Source organism: Lynx rufus, unplaced genomic scaffold, assembly GCF_022079265.1.
Source record: "Lynx rufus isolate CCGP_SWC_20201006 ecotype Redwood Valley unplaced genomic scaffold, mLynRuf1.p SCAF_5, whole genome shotgun sequence".
NCBI lineage: Eukaryota > Metazoa > Chordata > Mammalia > Carnivora > Felidae > Lynx > Lynx rufus.
The window spans coordinates 151,946,950-151,962,061 of NW_025814867.1; the positions used below are offsets into that span (position 1 = coordinate 151,946,950).

At 47.6% G+C, this 15,112-nt stretch overlaps 1 protein-coding gene across 13 annotated transcripts in view; it reads left to right on the top strand.

Moving 5' to 3' along the window:
* Nucleotides 1-15,112, top strand: part of KCNJ15 (potassium inwardly rectifying channel subfamily J member 15) — a 77,217-nt gene that overhangs the window by 58,705 nt on the left and 3,400 nt on the right. For 6 of the 13 annotated variants that reach the window (XM_047099446.1, XM_047099448.1, XM_047099447.1 and 3 more), the window contains one exon: nt 12,580-12,680. The gene's annotated coding sequence lies outside the window, so the exon portion shown is untranslated. Of the gene's footprint in view, nt 1-9,698; nt 10,267-11,092; nt 12,299-12,579; nt 12,681-14,770; nt 15,051-15,112 lie in introns of those variants that run through there. The other 7 variants (XM_047099440.1, XM_047099445.1, XM_047099436.1 and 4 more) reach the window with 6 other exon arrangements.

Here is a 15,112-nt window from a genome sequence, read left to right on the forward strand (position 1 = left end):
ACATCAGCCCAGACCCCCAGGTCTTACCTCTGCTGAGGTCTGTCCTGCCCATACCCCGGAGCGCTCCCCCAGACCTCACCCCTGCAGGGGCTGGGTCACCAGGGGTGAGCTCTGCACACATATACCATCCAAGTGTTTGAACGGCACGGGTGTCTGAGAATCTATGAATGATCTTTAAATTCCGGTGGAAGATCCAGCCTCCTCTGAATGAGTATGTTCATTTTAACACCACCCCCCCAGCCCATCCCCCTTATCTTCATGCCCGGAGGTCAGGAGTCATTTTGGAGACCTCACCTGCTCCCTGCCCCCCACCTGTTACAAGTGCCTATTGACCCTGTCTGGAAGAGGTAACTCAGAGCCCCCCGCTCCTCTCAGTCGGCTGACGCTGTCCTTGTCCCCGCACCGGTATTTATAGCTTGGATTACCGAAAGCACCAGCTCTCCAGCCTTCCAGCATCTATGCTAGCCTCTTCCAACTGATTCTGCATGTTGCGGCAAACACGGTGACTTTAAAAGCCGGAGTGGTCCTCTCTTCCTTGACTGAAACCCTGAGATGCTTCTCGTTCCCCTAGGATGAAGGCGATGTCCTCAAGGAGCCCCCAAGCCCTGCGAGGTGTGGCTCGGCCCCGAGCTCCTGCCTGACTCTGCTCCACTCCCCTACTCCCTGGAAGGTGCAAGCTCCGTGCCACCCGGGGCCTTTACAGACACAGTGTGTCCCTCTGGCCAGAACGCTCCTCTCACTCCAGGCCCGCCTACCTACCTGCCGAGGGCTTCTCAGTCTTTATGTCTCCACCTTAACACCAGGGAAGCCTTCCCGGGATCCCAGACTAGGATGTATGACACAGCCCGGGTTCGATTCTCCCATCTGTTCCTGAATTTCTCCCTAAGGCTTCCCACAAATACCTTTAAACCTTCCTCTCCTGGTTTATCTAATCCCTCCCTTCCCTGCTCTACCATCAACTGCCTGGAAGCAAGAACCGTGCTGGTCTCGGATTCCCTGCTGGATCTCCGGCACCCGGTGCCGAGCCTAGCACATAACAGGTGCTCGGTGATCTCTTGGCGTTCAGATGAAGGAACGAGTAATGAAATCCCTTCAGACTTTCCACCTTTAAAATGTTTTTGAAGCGTATGTCTCTAAAGGTTGCTGTTTGCGGGGGGGTGGGGGGGAGCAATGGTTTTTTATTCATTGACGAGAGCTTGCGATAATCAAAGTAAGAACCCTCCGCTGTCGTCTGTGTGAACCAGAATTTCCTTTTGGTACGTCATATTCCGTACATTTTGTTTATTGCAAGCACCTAATGATAATAGCTCTTATATAATAATTAGTGTGAGCAGGCAGCACGCTATGGTGCTTTATGTACTACAACCTCACACGGCCCCATCGTGTGTAAGAATTTTCAGTGTCACCATTCCGCACATGAGAAACTGAGCCCAGAGGGGTTAAGTAAGCTGTCGAAAGTCACACAGCTACTATTAACGGAAGCAGGACCCTGTACTCTTAACCTCTATGCTGTTTATGAAGAAAGGCTTTTTTTTTTTTTTTTTTTTTTAAGCCCAGAGGAGGTAATGTTCAACCTGACTTTTAAAGAACAGGTGGAAATTAACCCGAGAAGGGGAGAATGAGAACCTTCAGGAAGGAGTGGCAGGCGGGAGACAGGAGCCCCGAGGGCACTGAACTCGGGGGGAGGAGGCCACGATGCACCCAGGCCACATCCTGAAGGGAAGAAAGGCGAAGTGAGAGCAGAGCTGGAGTCTTTAGTTTTGCAAAGGTGAGCAAGACTTATCCTGGCAGCCGAAGGGAGGATTTATAAAGAGGAGTGTTGTCAGAACAGCCACTCTGTGGATGAGTAAGCTTTCTTTCTTCCTGGCAAGGGTTATGATGAAATCATGGTAACATAAAGTTGCATGTGCCCGAATAGTAGATTTACTGTAAAAATCCAGCTTCACAGTTCTGGGAAATGCAATGTGTCAGGCTCTGAAGACAGGGGCTCCTGTGTGTTTCTGAGCTGTCATTTCCCCCTTTGTTTCCTCGTCAGAAGATACCGTAGGGTGGCTTCCTAGTAAGGGGTGAGGGGGGTGTCTCCCCACGGGGACCGTCACACGAATCGTTCCGGTCGCTGCCAACCCCGCGCCGTGCGGTGATGTCCCGCCGGATAAGGAATGGACTGTGCTTCTGGTTGTTCGGTATCCCAGCTACTCTTCTAGAAGAGGCAAATCCCGTAACAAGGGTCAGGGGCGTCCCTGGGGAAATCAGTCAGGGAGGATTTAATACATTGGCTTAATTTCTGCGACAGGACCAGCACGTGGGGCCTCATGCACAGCAGGGTTTAAACCCAGGTCCACGGAGTCTGGGGAGGCTAAGGGTAGAGTGTCCATGGCCTAGGCTGGGGCGGGGGAGGGACGGTTCACCCTCAATCACCTGTAAGCAAAATGTATACTGTTTTTGCAACCCTTCTACCCCCAACTGGGATTCGGTCACAGGGGGAATCGTAGGATTTCCGCTTTACGTACAGTTGTTTCCAAGATCCGAAACGCCATTTCTTGCTCACTGCACTTTCAAAACATTAGCGCTTATTAATTAATGCTTGAAAAAGAAGCCCAATTTTGTTTTTGTAAATGCTTTAATGAGTGCCTTTTACTGTCACCGGTGTCATTTGTAATCATATTTCTTTTTTTTCTTAATGTTTATTTATTTCTTTTTTGAGAGTGAGAGAGGGAACAAGCTTGGGAGGGGCGGAGAAAGAGAGAAAGAGAGAGAGAATCCCAAGCAGGCTCTGTGCTGTCAGAGTCAAGCCCGACATGAGGCTCAAGTTGATGAAATGTGAGATCATGACCTGAGCCGAAAGCAAGAGTCAGGCGTTTAACTGACCGAGCCACCCAGGCGCCCCCGTAATCATATTTCTTTCATTTTCATCTGCATAAACCCATTCTGAGAAGGCAGTTTGACCACCAGGATCCTAACGCAGAAGTGGTTAAGGACCCCCGAGCTAAAAGATGAAAACAGACCGGCTAGCTAGACTTTCTGATACTTTCTGGTGAACCAGGCATGAAATGACCCCACTCTCTGTCATCCTACAATGGTCACATTAGTCAACAGGGTTCCCAGGACTGGCTGCGCTTCTAAGAATGTCGTCTGCGCAGTAAACTTGTCTTTACATTTTTTGACCTTCTGAGCTACCCACGAGCATACATTTGCTCTTCCCTAGAGATGCCAGATTCAGAAAATAAAAATATAGGTCTCTTGGGGCGCCTGGATGGCTCAGTCGGTTGAGTATCTGACTTCAGCTCTGATCTTGATCCCTCGGTCTGTGAGTTCGAGCCCCGTGTCAGGCTCTGTGCTGGCGGCTCGGAGCCTGGAGCCTGCTTCGGATTCTGCGTCTTTCTCTCTCTGCCCCTCCCCGGCTCGTGCTCTGTCTCTCTCTCTCTCTCAAAAATAAACATTAACTTAAAAAAAATATGTCTCCTTTGTACTATATCTATATAGTACATATTTATGGATTTCAGATAAACAACAAATAATTTTAGTGTAAGTATATGTCAAATATTGCATGGGACATAGTTATAGTAGAAAATCATTGGTGGTCTGCCTGAAATTCATTTTTGACCGGGAATCTCCTATCCTACCTGGCAACCCCTAAAATCACCAAAATTGGGCTGCTAGTCCTCCAGCTAATTAACTATAGATGGTTAGAAAGTGTCTTCTTATACTGTTTACTGATGGAGATTAGTTAACTGCCAAGGGTCTCAGGCTTCGATTGGATGGAAAGGGATTTTGAAGTTTGAGATTTTCTTATTATCACTCAGTCACCATAAGCTCCTATGTTTTCAACTTTGCAACAGGCAGACAGCTCAGAAATATGACCATTCCTTCAAGTCATTTGACCACAATCCAAGAATTTGGGTATAAACTGTGTTCCCCTGAGAGCCTGTGATATCCAGTTTCTCTATCAGAGAAACGTGGTCAAAGTTTAAGCCGACAGTGAGACTGAATTTCAAAATCTTTTGACACTGATCCCATTGTTAAGTAACTAGGTTCCAAATCAAGCAAAAGCCCTAATTTCCTTTGTCTGGGACGAGATTCCAATTATGATAATGGTGTGCGTGGAAAACAACAAGGAGAAGAATTCCACTCTTGTGTCCAGGTGAATCACCCCCGAGGCCATTAATCATCAATTGATAGAGACCAACAATTCCAAATTTATTCTAAACAGAAGAAAAAGTAGTCAGCGTGCAGCCGGAAAAACAAGGCAGCCTGAAATCGGTATGTAGATTTACAACGTGATACGCTTTTTTATATCTCTATGCCTTCATTAGAGTAAAAATATTACATGTGTGAGGCGAGGAAAATGGGAGGGGTTAAAGGAGGGGTTAAAGGATCCAGAGTCTGAGGGAGTGAGAGACTCGTTAAGGGGCAAATCAACGCGAAATTTTGCAAACTATGTAATGATGCATTGTAACAACAACGAGGTGCTCTGCGAACAGTGCTGAGATGAAGGTTACGGAAAACGAACCGTCCTGGCTGGCTTCCCATTTTTTTTTTCCTTCCACTTTTAATGCTCCAGCCATGCTCAGTTTGAGTTTTATTAAACAGAATACACCAAATAAAAGATTTGTTTCTCTACGAGTACTGTCTGCAAAAGCAGACGCGTTCATTCTAATGTGTTCCAGGTTACGGTCAGACAAACCCAAACGCTCTGCATTCTATTCTCTTTGGCTAAAATCTGAAGGGGACCCTGTTGAGCCGCCTTCTCTGTGTTATGTTTGAGCTCATCCAGACAAGAATAGTGAGAATCCCCGAGTTAAAGAAATCTCTTCCCCGAAGAGAAAACCGGGGGCAGTGCGTTAGGGAGGCTAACGCAATACAATTCGTCTTGGTTGGTTGTTTTTTTTTTCCCCCCAGACATAAATTTTCCTGTTTTACCAGTCATTCCACAACAATGCACATCCAAGCCATGCTGTGATTAGAGGGGAGCGTATGCCTATTACCCAAGTTCTTCACATGTCGGAGCACGGAGAGACGAACGGTGGTAAACCAAAGGAAATTTCCATTTGCTTTTTAGCTGCTGCACTCTCTTACTCTATAGGAAAGTTAGCTGTTATTAAGTAATAACGTTCAGCTAAGTTGGTCACTTGTAACAACAGACAGATGTATAATGTTTTATTTAGGTTAGCCAGCTCTTTCACAAATAAAGGGCTGGAAATTAAACTGTCTTTGCAAAAATATTCTGCAAATGATACCTCTGCCTTATTCCAGTGCTCAGATTCTTTGCCATGGAAAATGGAAAATGAGTCTCCTGTTGAACCCTGTGTCTGTTTAAACTTGTTTTTGCCGAGCAGAGAAAGGTTGATGTTCTGTGGAATGAAAAAAATTAAAAAATGAATCTACATTGAGGGGTAAAGTGTATAACTATGCAAACCACATTTAGAGATGGAAAAGGATTTTTTTTTAGTACTTATGGAATTTGAAACAATAATAATGGAATGGAAACATAGGGAAAAGGCTAAGTATTTGACCACAGCGGCAAATTGGATCATTAGACACTCACATGCAATGCAAAATGCAGGATTTGTCTTTGAAGGAGTACTTGTTGCTTTTCCAATGGATAATAGGGCACAAGAAAGACCTCGTCAACCCACCAAGCCATTGCTGACAAGCTCTGGCCATATAATCCTTTGGGAAGTTGGATTCTTCTTAAGACCCAGGTTTTGGGGGCAGCGCCTGAGAGATTGGGATTCAGCAGCTGAAGTGTGAAACTTAATTGACATTTCATTTATTTTTTATTTTTTTATTAAATATAATTTATTGTCAGATTGGTTTCCATACAACACCCAGTGCTCATCCCAATAGGTGCCCTCCTCAATGCCCATCACCCACTTTCCCCTCTCCCCCACCCCCAACAACCCTTAGTTTGTTCTCAGTATTGAAGTCTCTTAAGGTTTGCTTCCCTCCCTCTCTGTTTATAACTTTTTTCCCCCCTCTTCCCTTCCCCCATGGTTCTGTTAAGTTTCTCAGGATCCACATAAGAGTGAAAACATATGGTATCTGTTTTTCCCGGCCTGACTGATTTCACTTAGCATAACACCCTCCGGTTCCATCCCGCGTTGCTACAAATGGCCGGATTTCATTCTTTCTCGTTGCCAAGTAGTATTCCATTGTGTATATGAACCACAATTCCTTTATCCATTCGTCGCTTAATTGATATTTCAAATGAACTTCCAAGTGATACTGATGCTGCAGCTTTTGGGGGGGTGGGGTGCAGATTCATCCTCTTCTACGGTACCGGTCTTCAGTGTCCATTGAGGTGAACAGCGCATCGCAAGAGATCTCATGGCGACGCAAACACCTGCCTGTAAGATGGATGGACAGGCACAAAGCCTTGCTTGCTTCCATCCTGTTTTCCCCCAGATACAAAGTGTAGGGTTTAAACTGAGTCCGCACTCCTCGGACTGTGCTAGAAATGCCGGGCATAGCTCAGCAGGACTTCTCAGACCCTGTAATACACAAACATGAGGGGTCCGTCTCCAGTGGGTAGAGATTGTGAGCTGTTTGGCTGTTTGGTAGGCAAAACTTCCCCCGCGTTATCTGAGCACAAATCCCTTTATTTGTGGCACGCCTGCACCACACGCTTGGGGGAAGGCTTAACAAAAGACTGCTAAGAACTTTCAGCTCCGACTCTTTCAACCATAGAGTCTAGGTTCCCTCCTTAGGCCCACGGCATTCTTGGCCCACGAACAGAATGACACCCACCATTCGGGGAAGAGACTTTGGGGAAACTTTCAATCAGTTGCTTTCCTTTTCCCCCAGATTCTCATTCCCACCCCTCCCCCAAGACAATGTACCTGAACTTCCGTCCCCTGGGACCCTTCTCCTGGTGATTGAAAACTCCACTGGGCAGCTACCATAATTGTATATTTAACTCCACTAACTTTCTCTTCGTTCTTACACCAAAGGGCCCATTCCTTTGTTTGAAAGCAACGAACGTTTGAGACAACCCAATTTATGTGCTTGGGAATTTCCTACATATTTTATGCAATTCATTAGGCTGTGCATAGTGTAGGTCACGCTCTCAAAGCGTAGTCTCAAGAGGAGTGGGGCCAGCATCACCTGGCAACTTATTAGAAATGCAGATTCTCAGGTTCCACTCTAGACCCGCTGAATCAGGAGCTTGGGGTGGGACGCAGCCATGTTTCCAGACCTCTGGGTGATCTGAGGCCCTCGGGAGCTAGAGACGTCATGGCGTAGAGACGAGAGGCTTGGAGCACAGGCTCAAGCAAACCACGTGCTGTATCCCAGTTTCCTAACCTGGAACCCTCAAATAATAGCAGTCCCTCTTTCAGAATCAATGACAGAGTTCAAATTAATATGTGACACCTCTATACGGCCTGACAGGGTATCAGCAATAAATCAACCATAGCTATGTATTCTGTAACGGATGCTCACATGTAGTGAGCAGAAACTTCCATTATGCTCCATGAATGTTCATCATGAGTAGAGATGCTCTTTGTGAGTTGAATTTGATGACCGAGGGCCACAGTGGCCACGTGAGAACATAGCTCTGGAGACAGGTCTAGTTTGCCAACAAGGTCCGCCATGAATGAACTCTGTGAACACGTGTCAATTACTTCAACTAAGCTTCGTTTCCTCCTTTAGAAAATCAAGAAAATACTTTCTTCATGAGGGAAAGGGAAGGATTGGATACAATACTGTCTGTCATTGCTTTGGAAGGTTCCTGGTTCCTTTTAAGTAGTCCCTTTCCCAAATGAAAGCTGTCTGTAATGATAACGTGTGTCTCTCATCACAGATTATTCAAAGCCTCATGAGGCTTTGAAGAACAAAGAGGCGGCCACAAAATGAGCAGCGGGCAAAAGTTTATTAGAATGTAAGATCAGAAAGGAGAATAGTAGGGAAGCTCTCTTTGCAGAGAGGCGACATTCGAAAGTGTGTGAGGGCTAGAGGCCAGGGTCCTTGTTTTGTAAGGTTCTGGTCAGCCCTCCCCCCGTTCTTCCCCCTGGTTCCTTCTCAGATTCTTTCCTCATTGGCCTGATAGCTCTAGGTGCTGGGGTGTCCGTTCCTGATTGGCTCTCATTGTACGAGGGGTGGTCTGTGGCCATACTTAGGTCTTTGGTCAAATTCCTGAGGGAAACCTGAGGGGGAGTAGGTGGGGTCTGTTCCATTCTTAAGAGGAACCTTACTCCTGAGGGGGCTTGCTGTGGTCAGACACTCCCAGCATTGTTCCAAAACAGGTGTTTTTCCCCGGGGACCTCAGGTCCTAGTCTTTCCCTCTCGGCCTACTGAATCCTGTCTCCTCCTGTCATACTAAGACACAAAAACTTACACTAGCTGTGTCCCTGTAGTCAGGCTTTCACTAGACTTTGCTTCAGTAACAATCAGTTCCAAGAATCCCGTGGCTTAGGCTACAAGAGATTTTTTTCTCACCCTTGTTGCAAGTTAGCCTTGGCTCAGCTGTAGCTGTAGCTCAGCCACTGGTGTCTCCCTTCTCCGATTCTCCAGAAGAAGGAGCAGCCCCATCCGAGACCCACCAGAGACCCTGCCAGGAATCCGTTGGCTGCCTCTGTTCGGGCAGGAGTTACTGAGGCTCACACTCCATTGGCTAGTGCAGTCACATGACCGCATCTGACACAAAAGGATGGAAACGGAGTCTCCATTTCCTACTCCCAGGGACAGACCCAGGGAAAGATTCGTTCTCGACGGACTCAGCCGAAAGGGACAGCACATAACTGGAAGCCACAATCAGCTACAACAACCAGTAGTCAACCACAGCTTTGTCGATTAGGATCCAAGTTCTTATCCTCAAAATATAGATCGAGACAGAGGAAACTCGGTGCAAATTTCCCATAGTCTCAACCGCCACTGCCCTTCAGATCCTTCAGATTCTTATGGAGGAGAAAGACCAATCATTCTTCCTAATCGCGCTCAGTTCTCAAGGGCCTGAGGGGAAAAATGGGCTTGCAGAATGAAGAGTCATTTCCCTGGCAGATAAGAACCAAAGAGCCACCCGTTGGGATCTGCTGGGAGTCAACTTTGTCCACCTTCTTCTTTCTCGGTAGACATGTCCATTGCTGAGACCACCTGGGAAAAGCCATGTGTGTCCTCAGCTGACATGGATGGAGTTGAGAACGGCGAGTCCTAGGCTGCTTTGGAGAGCGGGGAGGAATATGGCATGAGGCCAAAGCCAAAGGTCCCAGCACATGAATTTGAGTGGCCACAGTCACAGGATCCAAAGAGAGGATAGCCAAGCCTCACTGATTTTATTTTCAATTATTTTTAAACCTTTTGAGTTCAGTGAACCCCAAGCACATTCTTGTCGAGCATGTCTTTTTCTACTTACTAGTTAAAACCGTGGTTCCTTAAAGTGAAATTTAATCCAGGTATTTTGGATTCATAGTGAGGAGACAGATCATCCAAGAAATGTTTTGTTGGAAATATTTGATATCCAAGAAAGCTTTCAAAGCAACTTTTCCTATAAACAGGAACCTGTTTTGATAGAACTTAAGGTCAGATCCCCTTAAATCGCGGTTTTCGTCTGGAAATCCGAAGTTATGGTTTGATTTGGGGCCCATTCCCCTTGAAGGTATGCGACATCCCTTGAGTTGTGGTTGAGGGATCCCTGTTGCCTCCCTGTTTTGTTATCAGCTGCTTTTCTGTGGCTGAAAATCAGCTCTTTTTCTGCCCACCAGGGAATACAGAATGAAGTATCAGGACGGACAAATTGAAAACTCTCAAAGTTGGACTCAACGGAGTGCTAAGTTTTTAGAAGGAATCAGCGGTGGGCTACGTAGGAGGGGGAAAATCATTCCTTCATGCTTTAAAAAATCAGTACTTATCACCGGCCCACGAGGTGGATGGCACTCATCTACGAGCACGGTGGAGACTGGACATCTCTGGAAACTAACAACCTGATGTTCTCCCCGCCTGTGTGCAAGTGTTATTTTAGAACGTTCAGGGAGAGTGAGGGGATAAGGGTCTTCATCAAGGAGGGAAAAGCCCATCGCTCTCATTCCACCCGCATATCGCAGTGTGGTCGTTTTCAACTGTGCGCTCCTGGAACACCAGCGTCACCTGGGAGATTGTTGGATGCGCAGATTCTCGAGCTCCATCCCAAAGCTACTGAAACCGGAAACTCTGACCCCTCCAGGTGATTCTGACGCAGCTAAAGCTGGAGCACTTTCGTCAAGGTGGCAGAGAGGGCAGGCACGGGAGCTTCACAGGGGCACTACTGCCTCATGTCAGCTGTTGGGAACTTGGGTGAGTCGCTCAACCTCTTTGTGCCTCAGTTTCCTCCTCGTGGGACTAATGACGGCACCTGCCTCGTGGGCTTGGTGTGACGGTTAAGTACACGCGTGGAAAACACTGAGAACGATGGCTGGCACGTGGCTCCGTACTGTTATCTATGTTGATGATGATGTCTGTAATTTATCTGCAACTTTATTTTATTATTGCCCTTGTTATTATTCATCTGGATCTTTCCCACGTTGGGCCACTTCTAACTCTATTCGGACTCTCTTCGTGCTTATTACATGCATACCTGTTTCTTCTACTTGGTGGGTGGCTTTCTGGTCATTTATAGACTGACTTCTCTCTGATAGGACAGAGTGTTCCAGCTCACTGTGGCTGATTTCTTTGATCACCCATTCTTTTTTTTTTTTTTAATTTTTTTTTCAACGTTTATTTTTTTGGGGGGACAGAGAGAGACAGAGCATGAACAGGGGAGGGGCAGAGAGAGAGGGAGACACAGAATCTGAAACAGGCTCCGGGCTCTGAGCTGTCAGCCCAGACCCGATGCGGGGCTCGAACCCTACGGACCTCGAGATCATGACCTGAGCCAAAGTCAGGCTTAACTGACCGAGCCACCCAGGCGCCCCTGATCACCCATTCTTATAAGACCCGCTTTCTCTGCTGGCACTTTCTCCTCTCTGAGGAGGTGATGGGAACTCCCTCTAGTTTTCTCCATTCTCACTGTTTCGTCCTCAAGACTGGAAGTGTAGTTCGTCATATCACTAAATACCTTTTTCAATGTGCCCGCTGGCTAGTTCTGTCTCAAAAAATATGTTTTTCTTTCCTTTATCTCCAGAAAACAAACGCTACACACCATAAGCAATAAATGACTTCATTCCATGTGTGCGTTATTGGCTTGAAGTAGAGAGGGATGTTGACCTCTCCGTTCAGTAGTTTCAAGGACTACACTTTAGTAAAGATATCACCCTGCTAAGATTGCGTTCCCAGCCCACATGTCGGAACAAGATAACGAAAACCGGAGAAATATATACAATTTCCAGAGACTAAAGAAGACTCTAATGGTTTGTATGGAATATTGCCTGTTTGTGGGATGAGAAGAGGGGACGTTAGGGGAGCATATCTTGTATCACTCTTTCCATCCTTAGCTTTTGGAAACCGCTGTTGTTTCTTAACGCGTCAGAAGTGAAGCCAGGTAGATTGCAGAACCACTAGGGGAAAAATACCTAAGGCCGTGACATAAAATTATGTGGAATGAGTGTGTGTATGGACCCCGAAGTCAGTTTCGAGGACGACGTCTGCTGCAGAATACAATGCTGTCAGTTGGGCGCGCATGATGAAACGCGAATGGTGAAGCATACGGGTCAGATGGATGGGTGCAAAGGAGGAGACGCAGGATCTTCACAGATGACGGTTACGGGTGACAATAGGGGCAGTGATGAAGAGAGCGTAGTGAGAATCGAGTGTGCAAAGGGCCGTACGGGTCGGTAACCGGGGCCACTGACGTGAGGACGGGGTACGTCTGGTAACTGTTCACAGTACCCGGCGGCCCAGAGAGGAAGTGGGAGGCATACGGGTGCCCCTGCGTGTAAGACGGACAGAAAGGTGGGGAGGTCTGCAGACAGCTACCTTCGGAAGAAGCAATCCAGAAGAGAAGGATGCAAAAGAGCCTTTCGAAGTGCGAACACGTTACGTTACACTTTGGAGGTTGAAGGGGCACGTGTGGTGTATGGACAAGGGCTCCGGTCTAGTTTTTAAAGGCTTTGGACTTTGTTCTTTCTCCGCCGTGAGCCAGCTGTGTGATGAAGACCAGTCGCTCTGACCTCCCGGGTCGGTCTCCTCGTTTGAAAAATGTGTGTCAGACGCCTTGGGTTTGACAATCTTTTCAGCTCTGATGTTCTGTGACTCAACAGTAATAATGCATTTCCACAGGCGGTAAAAATATTCTAGACTCTTCCCTTCCAGTGCTCGGTGTTTACTTCCTCTGCACTTCCCCTTCCTGCCTCCCTGTTTGCTGGTCAGTTGAGAGTGGGCCTCAATGGGGGTGAGTTAACCCACTCTTTCCAGGGTGTTTTACTATTGAGCTCCTTCCACAGGGTGGGAATTCTGTAGGAAGGGCTGTGGTTGGGCCTTCGGTTTAATTCTTAAACCACTCCTTCGGCCTTTGGTCTACTCTGGGCACCTTGCCAGAATACCAGGGATTGGAAGGTGAACGCTAGGGCCCTAGCCCTGGGGCGGGGGGGGGGGGTATGGTTAAGGGTCAGTCTCACCGGGTCAGTCTCTTTGTAAACACCTGTGAACGCCACGCGTCCCTCTCTCTTTCAGGCAGAAGCAGCATCCCCTGGTAGCCAGGTGGGCGAAGGGGAGCGAGCACCTTCTACCTGCCTCGAAGAAGACGCCTTCTGACCTGCTGAGGGAGTGACCAGGTAGTAAACAGTCTGGGGGCACGGGGTGTTGAGAGGGAGGGAAGACGCGTTTACCCCGTGAGTGCGGCCCCCCCAGCTGCTCTTTCCCACAGAGAGGTGCTGAACCCAAGACCCCCCCCACTCCCCCAGAGGCCGTCGGTCGCGTTCCCCCTTTTAAGACCACCGATCTCGGATAGCTCTTGGTGTCGTCACCTCCAACACTAGATGGGCGGCAATGCAACAGAAGAGAGCTTTCCGCAGAAAGAGGGAAAAGATCCAGCTCATCCCAAGCCTGGCCCGTTGCCCCTTTTAAGGAGAGGTTAAAACAGAAGCTTCATGGCACTGCCTTCACGTACACAGGGCCAACCTCTCCAGAATCTGGCAGACAGCTGAGCTTGAGCTTGAGCTTGGAGCGCCGCTCATGCCCGCAGGACACTCGGGTGTCACTCACTCTTGAAAACTTAAGCCTCTGTTTTTATTCCAGTGGATGGAATGGCATGCACTTTCCCCTGGCAGTCTCTCTCTCTCTCTCTCTCTCTCTCTCCCTTTTGAAAGCGCACAGGGTGCATGTGTCTACTTGCACATAAGCTGCGTTTGTCTTACTGGTGCTCGTGTTTTGAGCGTGGCTATGCCTTCCGGCATGGCAGCATGGCGTTTTGTTTCCAAACTTTCGTTGGGGCCACTTTCCTCTTAGTTGACTGAGAAATGCCGCTGAGGGGCTGATAAAGCCGAAGCTCATCCTGTGTTTTCCTTCTAAATCGATCTCCAAATACGAGGAAGAGGCTGCAGCAAGAACAAGACATTCTGAATAGCTTAGGGCCCTTCTCTGCAGTGAAAATGAAAAGTAGCTTTCCTTCCCAAGGGGGGGGGGGAGAAAAAAAAAAGCATTTCGAGGGCCGCTCTGGAAGTGACACGCTCTTCATGAAACAGGAAAATTAAAAAGTGCAACCACTTACTGAATCCCCAACAAGTGTTAGCTGCTAATGGATGGTTTCACTTTCCTTGAAGGGGTTTGCCCAGAAGATTGCTTCCAAAACTTCTATGGAGACAGTGCTGCTCTAACAGCAAAGATTCCTGCATGAATCACAGACCACTGTATTCAGTTCCTTTTTAGACAGGGGGAGGGTTCCTTTATCCTCCAAATACCGGTGAGGTGGGAAAAACCCGTGCCGACCAGGTGGTGTTCTCCCGTACTCCCTCACATCTTTTTCAAGGAAGGTAGGGGTGATTTATTCCCGTCACCAGGCAGGTAGTATAAGATGCCGTGTGGCCTCACACCCAGCCTGTCCCTGTCTGTTGATGCAGAGGGGAGCGTTCCCTGGGACTTAGCACGGGAGCCTGACGTGTCTTCTAGGTGGGACTGTTCTGCCACGGCGTCGGATGCCTGTCCTTGCTTACTTGTTTAATTTTTGAAAGGAGGTTCCTATGATGGTTCTAGTTGGTTCTAAAGGAGTAATGCAGAAATTTGGGGCCATACCTAAATGTCATATCTAACGTGGGATTTTACAGCATTTTCCCAAGAATAACCAGCGTATCGACCGAGCTATTAAGAAAGTGTAATTATTCATTATGTGGTGGGTGTTGGTTGTTTGATAACTTAATGCTTTCCCACGTAATCACGAAGTAGGAGAGGTGAGGGGCGCCTCGGTGGCTCAGTCGGTTGAGCGTCCGACTTCAGCTCAGGTCACGATCTCGCGGTCCGTGAGTTCGAGCCCCGCGTCGGGCTCTGGGCTGATGGCCCAGAGCCTGGAGCCTGCTTCCGATTCTGTGTCTCCCTCTCTCTCTGCCCCTCCTCCGTTCATGCTCTGTCTCTCTCTCTGTCTCAAAAATAAATAAACGTTAAAAAAAATTAAAAAGAAAAAAAGAAGTAGGAGAGGTGATAGATTATAGATTATTCACTGGGTGGGGGTGGGGGTGGGGGGAGTGAATTTCTGTTGCAGAGAATGCCACACGAAAGGGTAAGTTTTTAAAAAGTTTATTGATATTACCCAAGTTTTAAAAATATGGAGTAATATTCTCCACTGCTGCATCAACACTGTCTTATAGATGGTATGTTTTAGTTATATCAGTACTGACCCTATGCTCAGTCAACTTATTTTTAAATTTTCCAGAATCGGAAATCTGTGGTAGCTGAGTATACACAAACATTCGTCATACTCTGTGGGGTAGACACATGTGTGTGTCATCTCACAACGAGAAGCTCAGCGTCGTTTTTGAGGGTGAGGCTTCGTTTTGGCAAACTTTCTGGTCATTATCTCATTTAACCAGCACACAAACTCTGAGGAGTAGGTTGTGTTCCCATTTTACAGATTAGGGAGCTGAGATCCAGAGAGACTGCATGGCGTGTCCCAGGTCACACAGCAAATAAATCGGAGTCAGCATTTAGCCCAGGTTTGCTTATCTCCAGATTCCATGCCCCTCACTCCACCCTACTGCCTTCCTCCAGAACTAGC